The sequence below is a fragment of the Schistocerca piceifrons genome, chromosome X (genome assembly GCF_021461385.2).
Source record: "Schistocerca piceifrons isolate TAMUIC-IGC-003096 chromosome X, iqSchPice1.1, whole genome shotgun sequence".
Classification (NCBI taxonomy): Eukaryota; Metazoa; Arthropoda; class Insecta; order Orthoptera; family Acrididae; genus Schistocerca; species Schistocerca piceifrons.
The window spans coordinates 894,233,182-894,249,963 of NC_060149.1; positions in this window are offsets into that span (position 1 = coordinate 894,233,182).

The following is a 16,782-nucleotide window of genomic DNA, read 5'->3' on the forward strand; positions in this document are numbered from 1 at the left end:
TGTTGTACTTGCATGAGTTTTTGTTGCTGTTGTGCTTGTTGCTGCAACTGCATTTGTTGTTGTTGCAGTTGTTGCTGTTGAAGTTGCTGTTGTTGTAACTGTTGCTGCTGCAGCTGCTGCTGCTGTTGTTGTAACTGCTGTTGTTGCTGTTGCAGTTGCTGTTGTTGTAGCTTTTGTTGCTGCAAGAGTTGTTGCTGATGTTGAAGTTTTTGATGATGGGCTTGTTGCTGAGTTAATTGTTGTACTTGTTGTTGCTGCATGATATTTTGTTGCTGTATGTCATGCTGCTGTGCCTGCTGTGTTTGTGGCTGTTGTTGCTGCGGCTGTTGTAATTGGTGCTGCTGCTGCTGTTGTAATTGGTGCTGCTGCTGCTGTTGTTTTTGTATTTGCAACTGTTGTGTTAATTGATGGTGTTGGGAGCCATTTTTCAGGTACATTGATGATGAGAACTCTGAAACTGAATCACCCATCTGAAAATAAAATGAAAATGTTATGTTTCCTCTTGAGACTCTACACCTTCAAATTACTATCAAAGGAAATTGAAGAATGCATACTGAATTACTTCAAGGTTTTCCCAAAATAATTCTTATATAAAGCTACTATTGTATCACACATTTTCTTTTATACTGAAAATACAACAAAAATATTCATTATAATAACCCTTGTTAATCTCTTGCAACCTAGTTTTCAACTCACTGTCTTAAGATCTATGTTTGCTGTTGTACTGAAGACAACTAAGAGTCATAAAAGAAATATCCTTACATCTGAAAATATCTATAGCCAGTTGGTCCCTACATATTGCAGTTAACAATATTAGTACAAGAAGCTCACAAGAACGAATGTACATATATATGTATTTTAGAGACTTGCGCAAAGCATAATATTATGTGTTAGACATTCAATTTGATGCATCATTGCTACTTAGCAATTAGATAAATATGTGTTACTGTAAACAACTTTATTTGCATTTAATAATATGGACATCTACCTCTGGCTTTGTACTCACACCCAAAAAAAAAAATGATTGTAAGATACTAGAAGAGAAAAGTTCATACAACTTAAATATTTTTCCTTTTTCATGTGCAACATGTGGCCTGTGGGAAATTGCCTCTTATATAAATCTGCATATGCTTCTGTTAATCCAATCATATTTCCAAAATTGAAGAGTGTTGTGTTAATCTTCACTAAAAACCAATTCTATACGTTATGGAAATATATTTTAAGGAAAACATAACATCTTTCTCCATGAATCTGTGTATTTAAATTTTATGGTTCTTTATTGTGTTATATGAAGACACAAATTCCTTACCAGACTGTCATTCTTTCCTTAATGAATTTGTTGTATTCAGTAGGTCCCATCATTGAAAAGAACTTTCAGACCCATTGATGTACTCAAAGTACACATTTACACACTAACTGTGAATAACCAAGGACACTAATCTTGGCAGAAGTGAGCAGTATCAATATCTTTTGATGTAGATAACCACACATAAATAATTTAGGTACGAAGGGGACCACTCACTGAATAACAGAAGTGTTGAGTCATTAAAAGTCACAAACAAATGAGAAAAAAAAAATACTCACATGTTTTCTTTCTTGTTCAGGTGTGCCTGTCGATGACTCAATGCTTTTGTTATTTAGTAAGTTGTCTCTCTTCTAAATTATTTACATTCTGCCACAATTTTCCTTACCCTATAGATAGCCCTATGTCTTGTAGAAGCCTTTTTAAGGACCTTAAAACTCTAACACTTGCTTTCTGATAGAAGTACTCATTAATGATTTTTGTTGCTAATAGTTAGTATCAGTTTCAGCTGAATGATAACAAATCCAAAAGTAATTTTCATGTGTATTTTGCCTTTGTGCCTAGAGCTCATCATAGATTTCTGTACTTTAGAGCAATGGTATTCAACAAGCTTTCATCTAACATAAGTCAAGGAATTGGGGATCCTAAATAATTCATAAGAAAATTAAAAACATTATTTGAATTTCTAGATTTCAAGATGGAAAAGTTCTGCAAAATATGGAGCAAATATCATTGTTCACTGTGAAGCTCTATGACCAGTAGTAATGGGTTATAAATAGGAGTTCGTGTTTACCAACATAAGTAATTAATCTCTTTGAAAAATTCACATCCAGTCAAGCAAATATAAACCTGGCATGAATGTGAATAGCATTAGGTATTACAGTGATAGTTCATTCCAACTGCAATGTATGGCTTAAGGTTCTAATGAATAAAAGCATGATTGTCCAGTGTTAATTCCAAAGCGAACCTACCCCAGTGATAGGGTTTACATCTTAACTTATTGTCTTCCTCTGGCACTTGATAGCTCCTAATTTTGTCCCCATTTATTGAACACACAATTTTCTGTTTCAGTTTTGTAGTCATGTAGAAGATTTGGAGGCTAAAAGGAAAGTATGGGGTTTAATCGAGGAAAAATACACACAAATTCCCCAGGTTTTTTTTATTTTATTTTTATTTTTTTAAAGTTAAGGACCCAAAGTCATGGTCAGATGTCAATGTAACTTTGATTGGAGTTGCAATTGTCTGTGACAGGTATAACGGCCACCAGAATGCATTAGTGATTTTCATGTTTTGTGTTGTTACCAGGCCTGGCAGGGTACATAAGGAGCAGTTTTAGCCTTGGAATCGTGCTGTGGGAAGGTTGATTTCAGCTCATGAATGGTAGTGACTGAGAGAACTCTGATGGCACAATGGTACATCACTGACATCCTGCATCCTCATGTGTTATCTCTCACACAGCAGTATTGTGATGCTATTTATCAACTTCACAATGATGTCCGTATATGACATGTTATAATGAACCAGTACCACAGGGACTTTTGTTAAACAGTAGATTATAATTCCCATCCTGACTGGTGAAATTTGCAAGTCCATTTCTTTTTCAGCTATATTGTAACAAAAACTGCAAATATGATATTCAAAAATGCACATTGGGATCAATGTATTCTATGGGAACATTTATTTAAAATTTCATTCTTTTTTATGTTTTCTGTTCTATTCTGGGAATCAATTTTTATCTTAGATTTTAAAGAAATTGTTTATCCTACAGATTCCACTTGTTTCTTTCAACTGTAATAGAGCCAAATTTACCATATTGCAATATTTGGTCACAAAAGTTCCATTTCAAAATTATGTTCAACAATAACTTATCGTTTTATTTCTATAAATTTTGTCCATATGCAGTGTCATATTATCTTCATAAATGTTAAATGAAGCATCCAGAAAAAAATGTGTACAAAATTTAATTTGCCTTTTTTGTTGGTTTTTAAAAGATCAAAATTCTCATGCTATAAAATACGTCCAAATGGTTGTGGGGGGCGGGAAGGTGGGGTGGTGGAGGGGGGATGGGAGGGATGGGGAGGGGGGGAAGGCACTACATAACTAGTGTGTGACAAGTTGGGTTGGACAGAAAATGGGCTTGGATAGCTGAAGTGGCTAAGGGACTGCTCGTGTAAAGCAGGAAATGTGTATTCAAGTGCCACTCCATCAAAAATTTTCACTTGTTGCCACTGAATTCATTTTGATGTCCAGTTGTGGCTGATGTCAGAATTCATTTCATTCCATTATATATATGTATGGTTACATGATCAAGAATGCTCTTTTGGACATGTTTGAGAGAACAGACACCACATATTTATGGCTTGGGGACCCTTAAGATCGTTTCAGTGTGGATTCATTCTCTCTCCTGAACTCATGCATGAATCCAGTGTGATATGGACAGGGTGGTGCTATGTAAGTAGTATGTGACAAGTTGGGAATTTGGATTAGGAAAAAAGTGTGCTCAGATAGCCATAGCAGTTAAAGTGATAGCTCGTGTAAAGCAGGAAATCTGGGTTCGAGTCCTGGTGTGGCACCTTTTCTAATTTGTAACCATTAAATTCATTGCAGTCCTCAATTGCAGCTGATCTCACAGTTTGTATTGTTGAATCAAACAGTGCAAAATCCAGGAAGTAACATAACAATATTATGAAAAGAAATGTTGCTACTCACCAATAGCAGAAATGCTGAGTCACAGATAGGCACAACAAAAAGACTGTCACAAATTAACTTTTTGTTGTTGTCACAGATGGGCTAAACACAAAAAAGCTAATTTGTGACAGTCTTGTGCCTATCTGTGACTCAGCATCTCCACTATATGATGAGTAGAAACTTTCCTTTTCACAATTTGTTTTGTTGGTGTCACATACCAAAGAGTTAGACAGTCTTTGATTTGCTTTCAACTAAAGTAGTGTCGGTTAGGAAATGTTGTGACCAAGTGTTGGTTTGGAATGGGGGCAAATGAGTGTTGTCTTTGGTCTAGAGTGGAGATGCAGTTTTGGTCTGTATGCTGAGAACTAAGTGTATATCATATATGCCATTTTTACTTACTCTTGTGACTATTACTGGAATATGGAACTGAAATGCAGTTCAGTCTTGTCAACTTGCAAATAGTATTTATCATACTGAAATAACTAAGACTCTCTTCATTAAATTTCAGAAAGTAGAATACATGAAGATAATTGTTTAAAATGTCCAGACTGGAAATAAACCACAGTGTCTTCTACCTCTGAATTTATATATTCACTGGAAAGAATGAGTTTTTCACTCTGCAGCAGAGTGTGCACTGATATGAAACTTCCTGGCAGATTGAAACTGTGTGACGGACCAAGACTCAAACTCAGGAACTTTGCCTTTCAAGGGCAAGTGCTCTATCATCTCAGCTACCCAAGCACAACTCACACCCCATCCTCACAGCCTTACCTTTGTCAGTACCTTGTCTCCTACCTTCAAAAGTTCACAGAACCTCTCCTGCAAACCTTGCAGAACTAGCACTCCTGGAAGAAAGAATATTGCAGAGGCATGGCTTAGCCACTGCCTGGGGGATGTTTCCAGAATGAGATTTTCACTCTGCAGCAGAGCATGCACTGATATGAAACTTCCTGGCAGAGTAAAATTGTGTGGTGGACCGAGACTTGAACTTGGGACCTTTGCCTTTCGCGGGCAAGTGTTCTACCATCTGAGCTACCCAAGCATGACTTTTCCCCCATCCTCACAGCCTTACTTCTGTCAGTACCTCATCCCCTACCTTGCACTTGCCTGTGAAAGACAAAGGTCCTGAGTCTGAGTCTTGGTCTGGCAAACGGTTTTCATCTGCCAGGAAGTTTAATATCTTGACTGATACTTTAAAAACATGGACCTGAAAATCATCCCCTAGTTGATGAGCTGAGCCACAGATCAAGTTGCAACAACCATTACTGAACAGGTAATCTACACTGCTGTTGCCTATGACACTCTGCTTAACATTTATAATTCAGATAGTTATGACAAAGAAATGTAAATACATCATTTATATTACCATATCAAAGACTTGTTATCTGGACAAAGGGAATGGTAGTGATTAGAACCTGTCTCTATGAACTATCTGTGTGATGTTGAGATACACGCATGGTCAGCAAGTTTTGCAGATCTGTCCCCAATAGATCATATGTGGGGCGAGCTCATATGTCAACTGTGTCGGGGTGCCAGTATCCAAGATATGAAGGACCAGTTAAAACAGTTGTTTCCAGTTACCCTCAGAAAAGGACAAAACAGCCTTATGACACCCTTCCCAAACAAATCAGTGCATACATCCAAGCCTGTGGGGTACAATTTAATACTAATAAGTGGGCTCATACTGCCAAATTCTTATTGTAATCACTGAAATAACATTATATACCCTCTCAACTCATAAAGTTTCAATTCTTTTTCTCCTCCCCTTCTTTGTGCTTTACTTTTTTTTTGCTCTGCAGTATATAATTGCTAGCACTGAGTGTTCACAATAAGTCACAGTCCATCTTGTGGTTTTGATGTAGTAAATACTGATGATGCAGGTATATAATAACATTAAAGATATGCTTCCAGCAACCCATAGAGTGTGTTACAAAATCAGAAAAATCTTGGAAAGGGAGATAGCTTTATTATTTTTCTGCATGCTACTTGATCAACTATGCTTATTAAGCAGCTCTTCTTGTGTTATGTTACAGATTCTGCTACATGATAAAATTTAAGTTCATATAAGCAACAACATGGTATTCACATTTTTTAGTTAAGGCTTGTATTTTCCTTATCTGCAATGTAATACTGTGGAGACTATGGTTTTTATACACTAATACATATTGACTATAATAGTTATGACCAGTAATAATAACTATAGTTAAACTCTGGTAATGAGGAAGATATGGGGACCTGTTTTAGGTAATGGAGAATGTAGGAGGAGGAAAAACCATGAAATCTACCTTCTGATGAGACAACCAAGTATCCTACAGAAGATAAAGAACAAAAGAATACAATGGGTAGGCCATGTAGGTCGTGTGTCAGATGGAAGACCGGCGAAGATGGCACTAGCAGGGAAACCAAACACCAAACGCCCCATTGGATGACCTAGGCAACACTGGATGGACGACCAGGTGAAGGATCCAGCAGCCCTGGGAATCGAAGACACCTGGAGGAACCAGGCACAAAACAGGAAGGAATGGAGGCAGTTTGTGGAAGCAGCACATGGTCTGCAGGGCCTATCTATCTAACACAATCTCACTTCATACCCATACCCATACCTAACTTAACTTTCTACAGTTCTCATGTCAAATTGCATGTACATGATGTGCATTTAACAATGTTAGAACATGTAAATTCAGACTAATTTGGAACAGTGTGTAGACATTGTGGCACACTTATTCAGTAATTTTGAGTTATTTTGTACTACAGGCAATACTGGATCATTATTCTTCAGCATACATGGATTTCTATTTGATTTTCTTCTGGTGTCAACATTTAAAATTTTTTTACACCTACACTAACTTGTGTGTTCCCAATGAGGGTTTCATTTACATACCTGAATATTACTGTGATCGGAATCCATGGAACCAAATCCATTCCTTGAAGGGCCTAAATCAGATGAACTTAAGCTTCCTGACCTGAAAAGAAATAAATTTTTTGCCCAATGTTACTAAGTAGTGCCAAAAGAAACTCTGAATACAAAGAAGCAATTGCTGCTTTAAATATTTCACATCAAAAGGTATTCTATAAAATATTATCAAGTCAAAATTTTCAGAAAAATATGGAAATGTATATCCTAATAAGGATGTTACATTTGTGGTGAATAAATTAATCATGAAATCTGTACAGTCTTTGTTACTAGAGAAGCTGACAGACTTAATGAGTGTACAGAGAGTATCCTAATGGTAACAAAATGCTACAGTAGTGATGTCAATTTTCATTGTTTAGTGAGAGAAGCTTGTTACCATTAGAATAATTTTCTAGACAATCATTGTGTGTTTTATATGCAATGATATTGCTATGTGCTCAGCACAAAACTTAGAGATTTAAAATGGTGTATTTGATCAATGATTTATTGAGTGTGGTACATTTTATTTTTATTATGAGAAATTGTCTAACAATGGTTGCTATTAAAGGAAATTTTTCTGAACTTTGCTGTACAGCTTTGCTTTATCATCTGCTATAAAAATTCTCATCTAGCATAAGAGTGGCATGAAGTATAAATATAAGTTCCCTGAGATTTGAAGTGAATTATGAAATATGACTCTTATACAGTTGTACAAAAAATATACCAAGCTTATCTGCCACAGGAATGAATTAGAAAACATTTGCATACATATTCTTTGGTAGTTTCATAGCATGTATTATTACAACTACATTGAATTAACATGAGAAAGAGTACTGGTTTAAACTCAAATTGCTTTTGAACTTAGCAGTCTAATGTATTTTAAGATTTTCTGTGAGTGTAGCTTAACAAACTAGTCATGCAGTTTTTCTTGAAAATAAAAGAGATCCTGCAAATGGATATCTATGGTAACACAAAGGTTATCATAATAGGATCCTGTTGAATGTTGTTACTCCATAATGTTAACTCCAAGAGATTATACCCTGTTGTACAAGTAGAAAGACATGTAGCTGACTGCCTGATATTATGATCTGTTCAAACCATGATGAACTGATGTTGTTCATAAAAAAAAAAAAAAAAAAAAAAAATTACATTGCACAAAATATGCTGGCTCACTCAAATTTTCCCCATAATTACTTTCTTTTTGATTTTTATGGATATGCTACAAATAAATGGACTGTTTTGTTATTGCCCTAACTGTTAATTGGCTGGAAAATAAGATAGTAAATCATAAAATAATATATTCTGTTGCAGATTAAAGTATACTTACAATTTTTAGAACAGTATGCATTTATTTTACATTGGACTTAGTAGACAGACACAAGCTGGTTACAAGTACCAAAAATGGTCAATAACTGCTTGAGTGACTATTGAAACTTTCCCAGCATGCTAATTGATTACAGTATTGCAAGTCTGCAGCCAGATCACAACTGAGATGAACATATCTTGCAAAGAAAAATCTGAATTGTACATTACAGCATAAAATTCAGGAAACCTTATCCAGATAAATCACAATAAAAAGTACTGTAAAATATTAATCAAAGCAATAAAACTGTCAGGAAATGTATATTTTAGCTACAAAATCAACCAATCCTGTAATAAAATCAAAACAATCTGGGGCATAAAAAGGACTGAAACTGGCACCAACTGTGGCAGAAAAACCCAATATATATGGATGATAAATGCGGGGTGATCAAAAAGTCAGTATAAATTTGAGAACTTAATAAACCACGGAATAATGTAGATAGAGAGGTAAAAATTGACACACATGCTTGGAATGACATGGGGTTTTATTAGAACAAAAAAAAAAAAAAAACACCTCATATTGCTAGACGCGTGAAAGATCACTTGCGTGCATCGTTTGGTGATGACCGTGTACTCAGCCACCACTTTCTTCATGCTTGGCCTCCCAGGTCCCCAGACCTCAGTCCGTGTGATTATTGGCTTTGGGGTTACCTGAAGTCACAAGTCTATCGTGATCGACTGACATCTCTAGGGATGCTGAAAGACAATATCCAACGCCAATGCCTCACCATAGCTCCGGACATGCTTTACAGTGCTGTTCACAACATTATTCCTCTACTACAGCTATTGTTGAGGAATGATGGTTGACATATTGAGCATTTCCTGTAAAGAACATCATCTTTGCTTTGTCTTACTTTGTTATGCTACTTATTGCTATTCTGATCAGATGAAGCACCATCTGTCAGACATCCTTTGAACTTTTGTATTTTTTTGGTTCTAATAAAACCCCATGTCATTCCAAGCATGTGTGCCAATTTGTACCTCTCTATCTACATTATTCCGTGATTTATTCAGGTTTCAAATTTGTACTGACTTTTTGATCACCTGGTATATAAGCAACCAAAAGGCAACTGCAAAAACTGTCAGTGCCCATTTCACAAGTGCTGCTGAGCAAATAAGCTGAAATCGTTCCTTAGAAAGTGAACTGGAAATACTCAAACACCATTTTCCAAATCTTGTAAGTTAGAAAGTTGATACCCCGTAACCAGAAATGAGGTAAAGAAAACCTCTGCCTCTCTAAAAAGCAAAGGATCATCAGTTGTAGATAATGTTTCCAATAAACTACTAAAAACCTTTATGATCAATTAGGCAAAGCTTTAGCCCACATATTTAAAGGTTTAATGTACTAGGGTGACATCCCATATGGAATGAAGCTTGATATAATAAAGCCACCCCACAGAAAGGGAGACACAACACAAGCCATAAAAATTATCCTATATCACTCTTGAGCACATTCACAAAAGTCCTTATGTACTTCATGCCAGAATTGTGAGGCACCTCAAGAATTTTGACATCATTAGTGATAGTTTGGCTTCCAAAAATGTATTTCCACAACTGAAGCCATATTTTCACTCATGAACAATGTACTGGAATCCCTGGATTTAAAAAAATGAAGTCTGTTGTAATCTTATAAATCCACATACATACTCTACAAACCACAATATGGTGCATGGCAGAGGGTTTCATGTACCACTAGTCATTTGTTTCCCTGTTCCACTTGTAAATTGAGTGAGAGAAAAATGGCTATGTATAGGCCTCTGTACAAGACCTAACTTCTCTTATCTTCTTTTCATGGCCCTTATGTGGAATATATGTTGGCAGCAGTAGAACTGTGATGCAGTTGGCCTCAGATAACTGTTCCCAAAATTGCTGTAATAGAGTCTTGTGAAAAGAGCATTATCATCCCTCCAGGGATCCCCATTTGAGTTCACAGAGCATTTCCATAATACTTGCATGCTGACTGAACCCACTGGTAACAAATCTAGCAGAATCCTTCTGAATACTTCAATGTCTTTCTTTAATCCAACCTGTTGTAGATCCCAAACACTTCAGCATTATTGAAGAATGAGTTGCACTAGCATTCTATATGCTGTCTCCTTTATACATGAGTCACACTTTTCCAAAATTCTCCCAATAAAACAAAGTTTAGTGTTCACCCTCCTGACTACCACCTAACATGCTCATTCCATTTCATATAACTTTGCAGTGTTATGCCTAGATATTTAATCACTGTGACTGTGTCAAATAGCACACTACTAATCCTACATTCAAACATTAGAGGATTTTTTATTCTACTTGTCTGAATTAACTTGAATGTGTCTACTTTTACAGCAAGCTGCCACTCATCACACCAACTAAAAGTTCTGTCTAAATCATCTTTTCCTATTGGCACATAAATGTCCAGATGATTTACAATCAGTTTAAACTTTACCATAATTCCTCTATATCTGTTGTACTGGAACTAAATGTTGTACATTCATTGTCTAAGTGGGATGCCAACAACTGCTTATTTGCTTTTTCTAGCATAAATGCTCTCCCAGCCTTCTCAATTGAATTATTAACTTAAGTAACAATCATTGCTATGATGACACCATGATTAGTAATCCCTTCCTCTATACTGACACTGCTGATAAGGTCAAACCTGTTTGTAGCTACAGGGTCTAAAGTATTTTCATTGTGTGTAGGTTGTTGAACTAGTTTTTATGGCAGTTTTCAGAAAGCATATTCAAAAATACTTTATGAAGCTTTCTGTCCATACCACTTACAATTACTCCACAGATGTTCCAGTCTATACTCAGTAGATTAAAGTCACCTTTAACTAATACTGCATGATCTGTGTAATCTCATGCTACTGAGCATTGACTTTCTTTGAATGTTTCTCTACTGTTCTGGTGGAATCAGGTGACTGGTAAAAACATCTGATAATTAACTTGGTTTCACCTAGGTCTACAACTGTGTCACCATAATTTTACAGGCAGACTTAGTTTTGATCTCAATAGCAACAGCAATGAACAGTCCCCCTCCTATGGTATCTAATTTGTCTTTTCAGTATATGTTCCATGACTCGATAAATATTTCAGAGCTTCCTACTTTGGATTTCAGCCAGTTCTAGGTTCTGAGAATAATTTGAGAATGACAACTTTCCTGGTGGGCAGTAAGTTCAGGGAAATTGTTACAAATATTTCAAGAATTTTTTTTCACACAGAAATTTTGTCTATTTTGCTTGTGACTTGATTTCGCTCTTTGTGTATTGAATTGCGAGCATTCATCAGAGTCCATCAAACTACTGCCTAGAGTAAGAAATCCCACATGCATGCCACAAGTACTCTGCTACCTGAGTGGCTGCTTCCTTTGTGTAGTGCACCCTTGACCTGTCAAGAGGAGTCCTACAGTCCTTCACCCAATAATGCAGGTCCAGAAATCTGCAGCCACAACCATCATAGAATTGAGTGAGCCTATGGTTGAGAGCCTTCACTTGGCTCTGAACCAAGGACCCCATACAGTACTAGGACTGATACTGCAGAATGTGAGCGCATGTTGCAGTTGCATCCGATGCATGAGGCCTTCAGGTTTTACCTCTTCTACCAGCTACACATATGATCTGAGGATGACCTCAGAGCCCATGCAACATATGTCATTAGTGCCGACATGTGCCGCAGCTTACAGACAACTGTACCCTGCATGCTTGATAGCCCTGGGGCCTCTCTGCCAGACGTAACCAGTGCACACTAGCTTTCTTTCCAGCCCTTGATGCTATTTCCTAAGGGTCTCCATAAAGCACCTAATGTTGGAGATCCTAATAACCAGTAAACCCCTCTCCCCATGTGCCTTCTCAGATTCTGCTGAAAGAGCAGTCACCTGTCTTCTCACATGAATGGACAAGGCCAAATTGGCAGCCTCCACACTGACTTTCCACCTCAGATGACACAAATGCACAATGACCTGCAACTTAACCTTCAGTGAGTGTAGGTCCCCTGCAATGGGTATGCTGCAAGGTGCCTCAGCAGCAGAGTCCATAGGCAAAACAAGCAATAACTGAGGAATCCCATGCAATGCACTAGATACTCCACCATTGCTACACCCCAAGGCCGCAGCCTGAATACAGCTGACCATGGCCATAAGTGTCTTCAGCAGTTTCTTAACAACAGAAAGCCCCTCCTGAGTCTGCGTGTGCGCATGCACACACACACACACACACACACACACACACACACACACACACACACACACACACACACACACACACACAAAATCTATCCAACTAAGATAATGAAACAAGCAGGAAAGCTAAAAGTGTGACTTGATAGCCACCTGGAGTTTCACCAGTGGAGGCTGGCAGCTGACTGAGCTGTGGTCAGCAGTTACTTGTTGCCCAAATCAAACAAACAAATGATTATTGTGCTACAGACAGTGCAAATGTACATGCTACCATTACTAAAATGCCATATTACACCTCTCGAATACATGTACAAAAATATGTAATGAACTTATTAAATAAAGTATATAAACACAAAAAACAGGCAAATAATTTAAGGACAAAGCCATGAAGACAACAGAAAAGCTACATAAATGATGTGTAGTATCCTGGTGCTTGTCCAACAAAGGCTGATGCTTAACTCAGCTGGTATCAATGGTTACTGGCGAACCAAACCAAACAAGCAAATGACTGCGCGAATGTCCGTGAGGCTTTCGACTGTGTGGATCACAGTATACTGTATACAGTATACTGTATACTGTATGCTGTGTGGATTACAGTATACTTCTAAGCAAAGTATGTCACTATGGGATCAGAGGTACAGTCAGAAGCTAACTAAAATCCTATCTCCAAGACCAGAAGCAGAATGTAGTTTTGAATGAGAGTAGAAAAGCAGGTGAGAGGTGGAGTCCAACTGGGGCACTGTACTCCATGTAGCCTCACAGGGATCTGTCCTTCATCTGATGCTGTTTCTCATATACATAAATGATCTACTTTTGTCATTCAAAACATGCATATTCAGCATGCTTGCTGATGATACTATCATTGTGATAAATGACAAGCTGTCCATTGATATTACTTTCAAAACTCCTAACCTGGTTCAAATTAAACTCTTTCACATTAAACCTTTGCATAACTAGTTACATCCATTCTATCTTCAATCACAAATTCCCACAGGAGATACCTACTGTACATTACAGTTAGTAACTATAAAGGGTAGACTGCACCAAATTCTTAGGCCCCCACAAAGACAGTAGAGTTAGCTGGGAATAACATATCCTCCAGATCATAAAAATGTTGCCTGCATCTACTTTTACCATTAGGACAGTCTCAATTCAGAGACATGTGTCACTAAGTCCACTTGCATTGTGTACTTCCACTCTTTTATGTGCTGTGGAATTATTTTCTGGGGGAATTAATCCACTTTGAAGAAACATTTCTTTCTGCAAAAAAGATTGTCCAAATTATGTGCAGAGTATCCTCGACAAGCTCTGGTCATAATCTCTTTAACAAGCTAGGGATACTCAGTACAACTTACCAATGAATTTATTCAATTATGAGTTTCATGTTTGAAAATCCTGCACACTATGAAAACAATGCAATGTATCATGATCACAATAGAAGAAGGAAGGCTGACATCCATTGTGATCTCAAAAATCTAACTCATGTAACAAAAGGAGTACAGTATTCCAGTATTAAAATATTTAATTCATTGCCAAACTCATCAAAGGCCTACATACTAACAGTGCTTTACCTAAAAATAAATTAAAGTTACATTTACTTGAAAAAACATTTTATTTGTTAGATGATCTTTTTTAACAGAAAAGTATAGACATTTTACTCATATATTTTTACTGTGTGTTTGTTTGGTACCGTACAATATGTATTAATCCTTGTATGATGTCTTTTACACTTTCCTTCTGTTTTGTTCTATTTTTATATTTCTATTGTCCCTGCAACTGTTTCTGTAAAATAACTGTACTATGTTCTATATCATCTACATTTATATATTCTTTAACCTGTTTCACATCCTAGCATCTCACATGCATCAAAGGATGTACAGAATATGTGTATAAATAAACAAAAATAAATACAGTCAGCCTGACACCATATTTCAGTGGTCCATCTGGCCACCATCTTTAGGTATGATTTAGCAAACAGCAGTCTCACCTTAACATAGTGACCAGAGGGATGGCAGAAGTATTGTATCAGATGACTACATGATCTGGCTACAAAGCTGACAAGAATATAATCAACTGCGTAAGTACTGTAGGGAATATGGAAATATAAATCTCTTACAGATTTTAATATAAATTACTTTGTGAAAATGTAAACAGAATATTTAAATAGAAGATTTGTGCTATGTAAATTAATTCCTTTCATAGGATAGTAATAATAATTAGAATTTCATTATTTACAAAGAAGGATATAGTAAAAATACAGAATACGAATCAAATGTAAAAAATCTGAGTTCTCTTTTGTATCTAACCCATTCATAGTAAATAGGTTTTAAATGGGCAGTTTGAAATATTTATATTGGGGAAGTAATGGCATAGAACCACTTTCAACTGAAAAACTACAGAGCAACACAACTTATAAATCATTTTGAATGAATGGTTCCATACAGTGTCCATAGAATCAAGAAACATAAAGAAATATATGATATTAATGAAATTAATCTTCACATGATGTGTTAATGATTATACAGCACACTTTTTTTTCTATAGCCTATGTACCTCAAAACCTGTACTTTGATATATTGACACTAAAGTTTATCATTACTAATCCATTTTATAGTCAGACAAACATTACAACCAAAGACGTTACTACTACACTCTGATGTGCATAAAATGAAAATGTCTGCTCCATTAAGAAACTGTATTGTAATATATTTATTGCTGTAACTGAAAAACAACCATACAAGAAAACATTGTTAATACATTGACTAATCACTATCAGGTTTGCAAAACGATGTTAATGTGTCATAATATTGTACTACATACTTTCAAAGTTTTCTTTTTTATATAACTTAATCTTTTATATAACTTAATCTTTATCAAATGTCTGTTTATACATAATTCTGACAGTATAAAATGTCATGATGTAAAATATCATGAAATTTTTAAAAATCTCTCTCTTAGCTTAATATATGAAGATGTACTCCATAACATGTAAAACGTTCAAAGGTAAATAAATAAGCAAGAAGAGTGGTGCTTTTTTAAAATGATGTGTCAGAAATAAATATATGGCATTAGATTGATTTTCAAAATATCACTGTCGTATCGACTCTCCATTTTCTGTTTTTTACTTCCAAGAAAAATTTTGTTTCAGTCAGATAAAATTATTAAACTGCAAGTCAATTTAATGTTCATCAACTATCTTTCATAAGAGACAAACCATTCTTTTGAAGTTTAATTTATTTCTAGTTTTCTTTATATTGTAAGGATTGTGATTACATATTTGTCTATCATTCTACATCTACTTAAACATTCACATCTAGTAAACAACTGTGACATGCTCAGCACAGAATACTACCCACTGTACGAAATATTAGGATTTCCTCCCATTTCATTCAAAATTGACACATGAGAAATGCCTCTTTGCACAGTGTAATTTCCCTAATCTTGTCCTTGTGGTACTCCCAATAAGATACGTTGGGGAATGCAATATATTCATAGAGTTTTCACTTAATATTGTTTCATGAAATCTTATAAGTAAGTTTTCATGTTGTGGGTACTTTGATTCAGAACTCAATAAAGATGGTGTAAGTAGTATGCATTTTGTTATTACAATAGACACAAAATTCTAGGAACATGAAGCTCAGGTAAAAACCAGAGAGATTACTCAAACAAAATCATTAAACATAACCAAACATGTTCATCTGACACATAGGCACAAAGATAATCCCACACTTTTGATTACATGCTATACTGCTTGCATTGCCATAAAGCACCCCCCCCCCCCCCCCCAGCCTTTCATCATGGCTCCTCATGTAGGGCCAATCTCCTGGTATGAAAATGAACTTGAGCCAAATTGTATTTGTCCTGCTCAGTTTTGTGCAGACTGGAACCAGTATCAGTGAGTGAGAGCACTAATTGAGAAGAGAAGAGCCTGTTACCATGTGAGCATCTGTGATGGCTGACTCCATTGACCATGATGGCAGGGCAGTGTGAGGTGCCAGCAGAATGGAGGCCTGGTCAGCAAGGGAAAGTCTAGAGGTTTACAGTGTGGAGAAAAATTGTGACACAAAATTTTAACCCTGGATAGCTAATGCCACTAGGAACCAAAATTACTAATGTTGTGTAGGTTGACAATGCTCCATTTTTAAACTGTAAAAACTTGGTGACATGTGCCCCAATTGGCCATGGGATTGCTCTGTTGCCATTTGTTGGTTGATGGACAGTGCTATGGTTGTCGCTTCACACACACAAACGTCTCTCGCCCTGTCACTGCCCCAGCCTGATACGCACACATGTTGAATAGGTCTTGCTGTTTGGCTCCACCTCGCATCAGAGGCATTCACATGTAAGCTTCACTTCAGAGCAAACACACATCACCTGC